The sequence below is a fragment of the Pleurodeles waltl genome, chromosome 8, assembly GCF_031143425.1.
Source record: "Pleurodeles waltl isolate 20211129_DDA chromosome 8, aPleWal1.hap1.20221129, whole genome shotgun sequence".
Lineage (NCBI taxonomy): Eukaryota > Metazoa > Chordata > Amphibia > Caudata > Salamandridae > Pleurodeles > Pleurodeles waltl.
The window spans coordinates 483,439,316-483,452,613 of record NC_090447.1 but is presented as its reverse complement, the minus strand read 5'-3'; positions in this window follow the sequence as shown (position 1 = coordinate 483,452,613).

Sequence of the window (13,298 nt, the reverse complement as noted above, 5' to 3'; positions counted from 1 at the left end):
GAAATTGAGCCTATAATTTTTGCAGGTTATGAATTGAAGGTTAGTGCATATGCTGACAATATAGCTATATCTTCAACTAAACCACCAACAGCAATAGAATGTATTGTTGCAGATGCTGAGAAATTCAGGGCTTTTTCTGGATACAAACTAAGGGCCGGATTTATACTTTTTGACGCAAAACTGCGCTAACACAGTTTTGCGTCAAAAATGTTAACGCTGGCTAACGCCATTTCTTAGCGCCACCTGCGCGTCAAATTTATCCTTTGACGCACTGTAGCGCTAAGACCCGGTTTAAGTAATTTTTCTTGACGCTAACCATTGCGCATTTTTGTGAGGCAAAATGACGTTAACGCAGGAAAAATTACTCTAATCCGGGTTACGACATGGAAAAACATCGCAATTCGGATATGCATCATTTTTCACCACAATAGCGTCAAAAATTTACGCAAACGCAGCAAACAGTGCTAAGGCGCCCTAAAATGGATCCCAGAAGCCAGGAGAGACCCCAGGGAGACCTCAATTAACTAGGAACTAGCCAGGAGGACACATACATGACCCATGGTAGAGACAAGAAGAAGAGGAAGTCTTGCTTCAGCACAGAGGAGCATGAAATACTGGTCAGAGAGGAGACGGAGCACCAGCATCAATTATTCATCACCTCCAAATTGCCAATTGAGAGGAGAGAGGCAATTTGGCAACAGATTGTGGACAAGATTAACAGTGTTGCAGAGGTCAGGAGAACTGTCACCGAGTGTAAGAAACGCTGGCATGACTGCAAGCGCAGGACAAATGAGAAAATAGCAAGGAACAGGAAGGCAGCACTGCAGACCGGAGTCCAGCACCGCAAGAGGACCTGGACGAGATGGGGGAAATGGTTGCAGCTGTCATCCCAGAGGAGATTGTCACAGGAATCGCAGGACAGGACAGCGCCGACTTCCAGGAAACAACACATATGCAGGGTAAGTTGCATGGGGGACACAAATGCCTAAATGTCAAGGTCAAAAATGGGGAGGCACATACCTACTACACAATGCATGTCAGCCATGAAAATCAGGCACTGGAAAGGGCACAGGGGCACGGCACGGGCGCATGGGCTGAGCAGGGGCATCCAGGTGCACAGCACAATGCCAACAACCTTTGCATGGGGGTAAACCGCCATGCAAAGGCTGCTGTAAATGCGAAAGAAGACCAGGATGGTAGGGATTAATATGAATACTGTGATGAGGTCACAGGACAGCTGGTATTGTCAGAATGTAAGCTCGGGGACAAAGCTCAGTCTCAGGCACTGGCTCAAGGCACATTGACCACTGACAACACCTTCCACTACTACCTGTGCTGTGTGTGCTGGTCAAATAGGAAGTGGCAGTTAGGTGCCCATGGCACAAACACACCCAAAATGAGGGATAAGTATGACTATGTGATCAATCACCATCAAACCCTATCCAAGTGCAACTCCTGTCAACTGCTCATGTCCATAGACCCAATAAACATCAGGCACTGTTACATACACTATGAAGTACACAGCAGTAATCTCATTCCCATGCTGCCCATAACAGGGTCTACCCCTGTGTCACAATAGCTGCAATGCCACCATGCAACATTTCAGGTGCCATAGTGCTTAGACAACTGCATTGAGGAGGAGGACATATGTGTGTAGCTTGGAAAACACATCCGCACAGTCATAAGAGGAAAGGCAACTCTGCCATGGCCCATCAGTGCAATGCAACGTAGCACACTTACGCAAACATCAACTTGAGAGAATACCAGTGACGACACCTGCATTGTTTCATCGAAATGCAATACAAGCTATGGTGCTAGGTCTCAGCACCGTATACGTGTATGTGAAAAATGAAAGATTGCGACATGACCACATTTTTGTGTGTTGCATGGGGCATCAGCACATCAACAAGCATTGCAGGGCCTCACCATGCTAATGGATGCAGAGGGAGGGTTGATTAGGACAAGAAGGTGGCAAGCCACAATTTGGACATAAACTTTGGACATAAACCACACCCAAAAGATGTGACGCAGACAAATCCCCCAACTGCCCACACTAAATGTGACATGCACGTGGGGCATAGGCCTGGGAGACTGCAAACATTAATGACAGGAACATGCATGGGAACCAAGATCACAATGTACCACCAATAGGAAGTCAGTGACGTCACTTTACAACTGCCACAACACAGACACACTAATTGTACAATATCTCATTACAGAGGACGATGGATCTCCTGTCCTGGACTACCCTGATGACATGGATGACGAGCTGACAACCATCAGCCAGGAAACCCTCCAAGATGTCCTGGGAACCCTTCAGACACCACCTCCAGTCGCAAGGAGGAGCACACATGTAGCAGCCATCCCAGAGGACCGACCCACCGCTCCAGTTGTATGACCTGCCAGCTCAAACACAGCTGAGGACTCTGATAACAATGGGACCACCTTTGAGAGGACAGTTGTGGGAGTACAGCAGGAGCTGGCCAAGGAGGTGTGGGTGGGGATGCAAACTATGGCAGCCAGCCCTGAGGGGTTGTGCAAGTGCATGATGACATCTGCAGAACAGTCTGCAGCCATACAGCTCACCCAATCACAACTGCAAGGAGTCCAACAGTCTGTGAGGAACCTCATCACTGATGTGAGGGAGTTGCAACAACACCTGCCCTCCCAATCTTGCAGCTGCATGCATGACTACAAGCTGGACTCCCTCAGGGCAAACATGGCTGCCTATCACAGGGATGTTGCTGCCATACTCAATAATCAGCAGCTCCTCCTTGCTGCAGTTATGCCATATCTAGTTAAACAGATGGCAGCTGCCGGGAATTTGGAGTCCACTTCTCCAACCACTGAAGTGTGTGTTGCCCCCTCAAACGCACCACCACCAACATCAAGAGCACAGGAGATGACATACAAATCAGAGGATGAATATGTGGAACAGATCCTCTTCACCCGTAGACGTACCCAGTAGCACCAGCCCATGTAACATGGGCACTGTTTTTCCTTTGTCCTGTGCTTGACAACCTGCCAGTGTTGCTACAGTTGGTGACATGCACTCTTCACCCATACAATGTTAACCTTACCACTATTGACTGCAATTCTCTCTCACTACCCAATTGGCAATTCACATTCCTCTGCACTGAATGACACTTCATCTCAGCATGTCAAATGGCATGTCCCTCAACCTTGCACTTGTGAGCTCACCAACCTGGACTATGTAAATATTGCACTAATGCACTTAAAAATAAACAGCACCTACAGAACCACTTTGTTTCTGTGTAATGTGACACATTTAATTTGCTGGAGATTTGTGATGCATGTAACATGTCAATGGTTACAGAGTGTCAATACCAGAGTGCAGAAATAATGTGGTGAAGATATTTATGCACAAGGTTCAGGTTTTTTAAATTATCTGTGCTGCCTGTGCATAAGTTCTGAAGTGAAAGCAGCACAAACTTACGAAATATCATTGTAATTTGAAAGTTTGCGCTCCTGTTGGGTTTAAAAATTAGGGAAATCCTTTATAAAGCAAGTATATTTTAGGCCCAAGGTATCTACAAGATTAAACTCATTGCTGGCGACATCCCCTACAAGACAATAATTGTGTATGTGACATTTGACTCATAATATACATGCCACACCCACAACAAACAACAGGAATGGCTGTGTAAGAGTGTTTGCCCAATAATATCAGCTGTGAGTACAATTAAAACCCATAGGCATGATTTTTGTATACTTAACCTCATCAGAAATTGACACCACTCAGGTTCTCGGGGTTCACATGAACATTAGGCTGCAGGCAGACGTCCCACGTTGCCCAAGATTCCAACACAGGACCCAAACGATGACAGCTTTAAAATAACACCTACCTATTCAATACATGGGAACCATAGTCACCTTGAGTGGTGGGTACAATGGATGGCAGATGCTTAGAGATTTAGGTTTTTTGTAGCTGCCAATGTGACAGCTCAGTTGGAAGTGAGAATTAACAAGTCAAGAGTGGGATGTGGATGCAGGACGGAATACACAGGCCAACAGAAAATTGGCACCGTACACTCATGCAAAGACCCAGATCCCCAAGCATATGACACATTCCGCAAAGTAGTACCTCAAACTTTAATATCTATGTATAAAAGAGAACTTAAAACTATGTCACTCACCTATCCTAATCTTACCTATCCTAACTATACATTACCCACAACTGGCCCTAACTACCCTATGCTAAACTTACTTACCACATTTATCTAAACACTCTAAACATTTACCCCCCCACCACCTTATATGATGGGACACATGTAGGACAACATATACTAACCTAAACAGATACTAAATAATGATAAACAAATATATATATTTTTGTATTTTAAAAAAATATATATTTTCCATTTTTTATTTTTTATATAATACACAAAGGCCCCAACATCAAATTCCTCTACCCACCCACCCACAAACGAACATGTACTAATATAACCCCCCCACCCCAACCTACTTATCCTATCTACTCTAACCTATCACTAAACCCTCTAAACCCACTAATAAACAGGATAAGGAAAGAGGAAGGAGGGGGCGGAATTAGGGGTAGGCAATGCAGGATTTAGAGGTTTGCCCACTTGAGAGTCTTCTTCATGGATTTAAGCCTCCAGCTATTCCGATCAACGTCCCGCTGGAGACTGTCCATCTTCCTCAGCACCATACGCATGTCCCTATGCAGCTGCCTAATTGCCCCCAAGTCCAAAGCAGCTGCTGTGATGGTCTATGTTACCGAGCTTGTTGCTCCTGCAGGTGCAGTGGTTGGGGGTGTTGGAACTGAAGGTGCAGCAGGTGTTGTGGCTGTAGCTCCAGAGGTTGAGGGTGTAGCAGGTGGGGCTGATATGCTGGTGGCCACTGTGCCACTGCCTGCAGTTGTGGTGGTGGCGACACCTATTGTGGACAATGCTGCCCCCCTTGGCTGAAAGCCCGCCATGCTCCTGTGGCTCTCTCCCAACTATAGCATCTTGCCATCATTCTGAACCCAGACTCGACATCTAGGATATGCCTGTATCTCACTGCACGCCTCTGCAACTCCCTTATCTCTGCAGCATTCATGTTGGCAGCTGTAAAAATGAGACAGCCAACCATTAATGTCATCATTGTGTGATGCATGTACAGATGAGAATCTAACACTCTCCCTCAAATTGCACATCCAGTCCAAATCACAGTACACATGATATATTGTCCCTGAGGAATGACATGGCAACGCGGTCTAACCATCAAGTATTTAACAGCACACCAAAGCACAAGGTGTGTACCAAATAAATTGATCTTTGCATTTATATAGTGCAATGTGTCACAATGTAAATGCAGCAAATACTTAACATGGGCCAGGCCGTCTAATCTCTATCATCTGATCAACTTCAAGGCACACAAGACCTGTGATTTGTATATGTAATTTGCAGGATGGTATGCAGTTGCTAATCTTAAGGGGTCAGTGTTGTTTGGAACACATGCATGCTTGAATTAGATGTCTGTCATCTACACTGTGACCCTCACACCTACCTACATATATGTCCTCCCCCTACCCCTCTGCCTCAGTGGGGATGGGCATGCAATACATCATCACAGGCGTCAAGGACAACCACAAAACCATGTCGAGGTGTACATGGATTTAGTGAATGGAACACATGTGAGGAGGCCTGCCAAGTAGGAGTGAGGTATCCATTGATTAATCACATCTACATTCATGTTTCCATTTGAGGACAACCATCAATATCTGATCTGCCAACACATTTCCAAAATCACTCACATTGATGCAAGAACACATCTGGGCTTGAACTGCATGCACACCTATAACATACCATATAAGTGCCACGTAAATGGAGCACAACATTTGGTGCTAGATGCTGGTGGACAGTCACCCATACAGCCCTACATGTACATTACAATACAGGGATGTGCAAATTTGTGTGGAAAAATGATGCATCACAGTATTGTGTAAATGAGGGTATGACTTGCTGTCAATATTCTGACTCTGGACCACCTCCAAATCAAATATGGGCCTACATGTGGCTACCAATCACCTTGTTCACATGCTGCTGCCTATTTCACAGCACAAGACTCCCAAGATATGACTCTCTGTCTGTGAAGGTCTAACCCTTGCATGGAACACTATGTCAACCTCCAGTCAAGTCATATATCAGATCACGTGCCAGCTCATCATATCTTGCAATGAGTCCAACACACAAGAGTTAATCACACAACAGCTGCAATCACTACACAGGACAGACATTGTCACACTTACTGGGTACCTATGGGTCCTCGAATCGAGCCACTTTCCCTATGGTATAGGGGGCTGGTACACCTGTAAGACATGGAAAGGAGATATATGCTCAATGTCTGATCATTGTACAAACGTGTAGACAACATATCACAGTGTGTGACATTTTATGTGAGTGAGCTGCCAATCTGGCATGTAGACACTCCAACAGACATATCAATGAAAACTTGCATTGACACTGACACTCCAGTGAGTGATAGACACACATATGCACACATGCACTAGGCCTAACACTCATGTGGTGCTAAACCTGACTACAAAGTTTTGTGGCTAATCCATTTCAGATGGTACTCCATGTCATGATTTGTAAATGTGTGACAATTGCAATGGCACTTCCCTTGTGCACTGCAATACAAGATATTGTGGCTTGGGCATCAAGGCACAATGATTAACTGTGTTATGGACATGAGGGTCAATTTTCTGTCAGCAATTATCGTGCATTCAGTGGTCCATAACATGTGTGGCACAGTTGTATGTAGGTAACAAATGCCCTATTGGCAGTGTCCCCCATGCCGTATATGCCCCCAATGCCACCATGATGGCAGGGATCATGTGTGTGTAATGATGACAATGTAGCGCTAAACATGGATAGCCCACTTTGCAGTCCCAACCTGTGAAATATGGTATGCTGACAGCGTTTTGGGTGATTATCATTGACATAATGCATGGGTACAGATGTAGTCATTGCACCTGAAATGTGTCACTCAGGGCCATATGTACCTATGTCAGGTTTTGTGAATCACTCATTGCGAGTCTTAGCAACTAGCAATTAGCAAGTAGGATGATCAGAGGTAGAACACTCAAAATGACATTGTTTGAAAATCAAAAATGGGGTAGCAAATAACCTACCTCTTGAATAATGATGAGGTAGGTCTCATTTTGCAAACCCCTTGGGAATGGCGGCACTCCCAGGGATGCTGGCCTGCTTGGCTCATCAGACAACCATGTCTGTGACTGCTTTCATACTGGGATGTAAAGATTTGTTTAATTGCAGCCTTATTTCAGCATGGGTAAATAGGAAGTATTTCAAAAACCTATTTTATTACTGGAAAAACTTTTTGGAAGCAGTCAGTGGTCCGTGGGACATCTTCCTGCTCAGAATAAATTTTTGTCCATGCATTCACAAAAGGGAAGGGATCCCATGGGGACCCCTCCCCTTTTGCAAATGGGTTAGCACCAACCTGAAACGGATGGTAACTGCAATTGCTTGGTGCCAGCATTTGTGCCCAAGAAAAAAACGAATTGGTGCCTGCGACTCGATAATAGGATAGGAACGCCTATTCCTATATGCCACTTGAAAAACCTGTTTTGTGATTGTGCAATGTGATAGCAGATTGGAATAATTGGGCTTGTGCATTTGAATGAATGTTTGTCCAGACATAAACACAAAAATTCTGAAAACTACGCCGTTTGTGAAAGTTATGAAAAGCTTGGTACATATGGCCCTGAATAATAGTTGGACATGGCTCAATGAAATCTGGACTGCATTGTTAAAATGTATGAACATGTGTAATACATCTCAGTACTAGTACACTAACAGTTTGTTCAACTTGCATTCCACATGGCCACAAACATTGCATTCAGCACGGCAAGACATCTGGGCCCATATTTATACTTTTTGACGCTAAACTGCGCTAACGCAGTTTAGCGTCAAAAAGTTTTGCGCCGGCTAACGCCATTCTGAAGCGCCATGCGGGCGCCGTATTTATTGAATGGCGTTAGCCGGCGCAAGCAGACCGGCGCTGCCTGGTGTGCGCGAGAAAAACCACGTACACCAGGCAGCGCCGGCGTAGGGGGAAAATAGCGCATGGGCGTCTTAAAATGGGGCAAGTCAGGTTACGTCGAAAAAATCATCGTAACCCGACTTGCGCCATTTATTTTCGACGCCCATCCCCCATCAACATGACTCCTATCATTGTAAAGATAGGAGTCATGCCCCCTTGCCCAATGGCCATGCCCAGGGGACTTCTGTCCCCTGGGCATGGTCATTGGGCATAGTGGCATGTAGGGGGGCACAAATCAGGCCCCCCTATGCCAAAAAAAATTATTAAAAAAAAAAAAAAAATACTTACCTGAACTTACCTGAATGTCCCTGGGGTGGGTCCCTCCAGCCTTGGGTGTCCTCCTGGGGTGGGCAAGGGTGGCAGGGGGGGTCCCTGGGGGCAGGGGAGGGCACTCTGGGCTCATTTTGAGCCCACTTGTCCCTTAACGCCATGCCTGACCCAGGCGTTAAAAAGCGGCGCAAATGCGCCGTTTTTAGCCACGCCCACTCCCGGGCGTCTCTTTTGCCCGGGAGTATAAATACCACGTAAAGGCCTGGGAGTCATTTTTTAGACGGGAACGCCTCCCTTGCATATCATTAACGCAAGGAAGGGGTTCACGCTAAAAAATGACGCACATTCCGGGAACTTTGGCGCTATACGCCTCTAACGCCATAGTATAAATATGGCGTTAGTTGGCGTTAGTTTAGCGTCGAATTTGCGTCGAAAAAAACGACGCAAATTCGGCGCAAACGGAGTATAAATACGGCCCCTGCTACTGTCACTCAGGAGTATTCCACTGTACACATTTGTCAATGTGATACTCACCAACATGGCCACCGATCACCAGACCTAGGTGTTCCAGCAGGTCCTGTTCTCTTGCCACCAGGTCAGCCCAGCGATGCTTCAGCTGGTGCTTGTTCCGGGGGGTGCTGAAGACATGCTTCAGGTGGAAGAGCACCTTTGCCCAACGCAGCCGCCTTGCCTCCATGTGATACCCCTGTATCACACTGCCTCCTGCATCATTGGAAGGAGGTGGCACACCAGCCACACAAATGCCCCAAACTCCACCTGACGCATGCGGCTCAGCCTCGTCGTTCCCGACATGGTACAGTACAGTATTACAACAAGGAAATGAAAAATAAAGGAAAATAAATTTGAAAAAAGGAAACTTACAAACCCAAATTACAGACCTCAACTAACCCAACTAATCTAGCCCCCAAACAGACACCCAACAGTACAAATACAATTTAGACAACAATAAAATACACAAAAACACTAACACAGGTATAATATACATTAAGGATGCACCAAAAGAAAAAGATAGACCACACAAGATACAATATACACAATCCACAAGAGAGCAACACCAACACACAGTCACACAGTCAGGAAAAATCACAGACTGCAAAGTGAAAGTGAAAGTACACCCACTGTACCATGTCTGTAAATAGGATTTCCTATTAAATCACTTCCTGTCCCCTTTGCGCCCCATTTTCCGTCTTGCGTGTATTTTTTGACACATACATAGTTTGCGTGCAAAATACCACTCATTACCTGGAAACTACTATTTTTATGGATATCCGCATGCATGGGGTGCGCTGGTAGAATTAAAGCTAGCGACTCATTGATGTTTAATATGCATTTGTGTCAAAAATTCTGACTCAAACTGTGTTTGCATGAATTTTAATTATTTAACATGCTTGCAACCTGTAACTAGACGCATATAGGATGGTATGGCCTGAAGTGTCTGTTATAGTGTTTGGCCACATGGGGTAGATCATGCAACTGCTGCCCACATTTCTAAAATCTCTGCACAGGATTTCCCATTTTATTTTTAACGCAAAAGCAGTGCAAAGTTAGGAAATTCTAATGGGTTTTGTAGGTTTGAGCTTATTTTGCATCAATAAATGACGGCAAGGCTGTGCTACAAAAGTAAAAATCATGGGCTGTGTTTTTTGTGTGTGAATTGACTGTTACAACTAGATGTGTGCTTCTGATGGAACGGCATGCAACACATTTGGCGTAATGTTAATGCATGAATGTGTTACAAATGGGTATCAACATCAGATGGCAATCAATGATGTACAACAGTCATAATATGTGTTTGTAATATGTGTTGACTCATTTGCTGTGTGTAGTTCTTTGACTTTGGGACATTATATTTTCCACGACAAACCTTACACAGGGAAGATCGAGGATGGCTGACGATGGCTCTGTTGGCTATGTTACCCCTCACATGTCATTAATTGTTGGCTACGACTTTATGGTGACTTGTTTGTAAACTACCCATATGTCGGGCTTTTGTACATGTTTGGTAGGTACAGTCTTTGCGACACAGAGCCTCAATTCCAATCATAACATTGTTTTGTACACGTCAGTTTGACTAAGGTAAATTACCTATGTTCCTCCTGTGGCTGTGGTGGATCTGCAGTCCTGGCTGCATGTATTTACGCATTTTCAGAGGTGTATTGCTCAAAGTGTCCAGTTCAAGTGTGTGGGCATGTGTACCCTGTGTCAGTATTGGGCTCCATGGCCGTACAGTTTCATGCAGGTCTTGTGAGGAGTCTGTTGGGGCAACCCTTGAGTTCATAGAGTATCGTGCAAGGCAGATTTGTCCTAAAGCAGAAGATCAGCTAAAGGCATGTAAGTGGATAGGGCAGCTATGGTACAGTACAGTGAATACAGAGCAACCTCAGTGTGGACAAATATGGAACGGGTCAGTTATGAACAAACACGCAGGGCTCATCACTACGTTTGTACACAGGGTAGGACTCAGAACTTCCCACAGCAACAGGGAACATCAGTGCCTCTGTGAAGATTAATCTCACAGCTAGTCACCATGCAAACCCCATCGAAAGGTGGCAACAAAAGTATCTGGACCCTCAGGGCACAAACATAGATTGCCCTTACATACACAAGACTAGCCCTTGTTTCTCGTGCTGGAGACACATTAACAAATCCAGGAATACAGCCATAGCACACTCCCACTGTTAGGCGCTAATGAATACATGCAAAAATAGAAAATGGATGGGGGCTTGATAAGCCTCCTGGAAACCATGTGCCATATCAAATACAAAATTCAACAATTCTATACAGTTGAGGACTGATAGTACACTTACCAGACACAATACTCCAAGAGCAAATGGAGGGGAAGTGAACCAACTAGGAGGCAGATGCAGGCACAGCGAACAGGCTCTGGTTGACACAAAGACTGGAACAGGTCTGGCGGACAGGAAGCAGGCTCTGTCAGGAACCAACATGAACAAGGCTGAAAAACAGGGAGCAGAGTCTGACTGGAACAAGTAGGAACAGCACTGTGTAGACAGAGAGCAGTTTCAGGCGTAATCAGGACTGTAACACAATCAAACAAGGGCTGTGGTACACAAATGAATTGCACTCCAATGCATGACGAGGAGTTTCAGGGAATGGCAGCTTCTAAGCAGTTCCAGGCAGCAGCAAGGCCAGGGCAGAGTCACATGGCTGGGCTGCACAAGAGAGCTTACAGGTGTGTGCAGCTTCAGTCTCCCACAAGTCCTGGAGGAGAGAATCCAGTATAAGGGGAGAACCTGACTTTTCCCATAGGAAGCTATGGACATAATATTACAGGTGTTATGACTACCAGGCAGTGCATTATGGGACCTGAAGTCCATGCAGGGTAATGTAGTTGTTCTATAGCATGCCATAAAGAAAAGGGAAGCAAACAGGAGTCAGAATGGGAGTCTAGGTGAGTGTCAATGATGATTCCCAGGGTAACAATAGTCTATTTACAGCGCCCCCTAGAGAAGGGAAGGCAGAGACTTAACACATGGCAGTGGCAGGACTTATTACCAGGGAGAGACTGCGCAGGGCATGTGTTATGACAATTGCTTGTTATACCTGGGACACTCATGCTAACCATTATCAGGATTGATGCACCTCTTGTCACACAAGCTCCTTGTAGAGATTGCAAATGTTACACTTATTAATGTCAGGGGTCTGTTCATACATTCCTGTTAACAATGATATTTCACATCCACTGTCTCATGTATGATGCGCTTATTTACCTTATGAATGAAGATGTCATAGTTGTGTGGCATGTGCTACAGTAGACCATGTTGGCAACATGGATTTCTGTCATATGCTGTGGTCCTATGATTTGGCCCTTCACATGAGAAATTGAACAGATGGTTTATTTACTAATTGCGTGTGATGTTTGCTGAACAATCATACGCATCACATGTGAGGTTGCATCAGAAGTAGTCAGAGTTGTCTTTGTGACTTGCTCCCAGAGGTAATACTCACAGTTCTGAAAAACATGTGATGCATAAATAAGTACCCAGAGCAGGATTGAGTGATAAAGTGAGGTGTTTAATTATATATCTTAACAATGTGTTTATAGTGGCTATTGTTGGGAAATGTTTTGCACTATCTGCTGTCTGCGACGCATTCCTGCAGCTGTGTTTGAATGTTCCCCTTAATTTTCTCGGGCACCATCCACCTCCTCCTCCTCCTCAGGCACTTCTTGTTCAGGTTCATATAGGGGGATGTTCCTTCTAACACAAATGTTGTGCAGGATGGCACAAGTCAATATGATCTGGCAGGCCATTTCTGGGGAATATAAGAAGCTGCCTCCGGTGATGTCCAGACACCTAAATCTGGACTTCAGGATGTCAAAGGTCCGTTCAACAATGAAGCGTGTCCTCCGATGTGCCTCATTATAGGCACGCTCTGCTGCTGCGCTTGGGGAATGGGGTCATGATCCATGGCTGGATCCCATAACCCTGATCTGTGAAAAAGAAAATAGGAGTAAGTATTTTGTTGTTGCTTGCACCAGGAATGTCATGTAGCATGGCAGTTGATATCATGTGTCATCTGTGACTCATGTGTGTATGGCATTGTGTGAAATCTGTGGGGTTCTTTCTGCATTGGGTTGCTTGACTTGACAACTTGTGTTTGGCTCATTGACCTGATATCTATGGTTTAGTTTCCAAACTGCAGTTCAGTGTGTATCTCCCATGCGTTGTGTAGTGAGCAACATGTTTTAGTGTGCTGTCACTGAAGGGGTCATGATACTTCCACACACAAAGTAAATTCTGATGTGGTGGTGACATGGTTGCACTACATGGCCTGGATATCCCATCCACTTAGGCATATGTCATTGCAGATGAAAACCAGAAGTGAGGCCCTTTGATTAGGCTTGGTGACAATACCCAACACATCTCCCTAAGTTGGTAGCACAGAGGTGT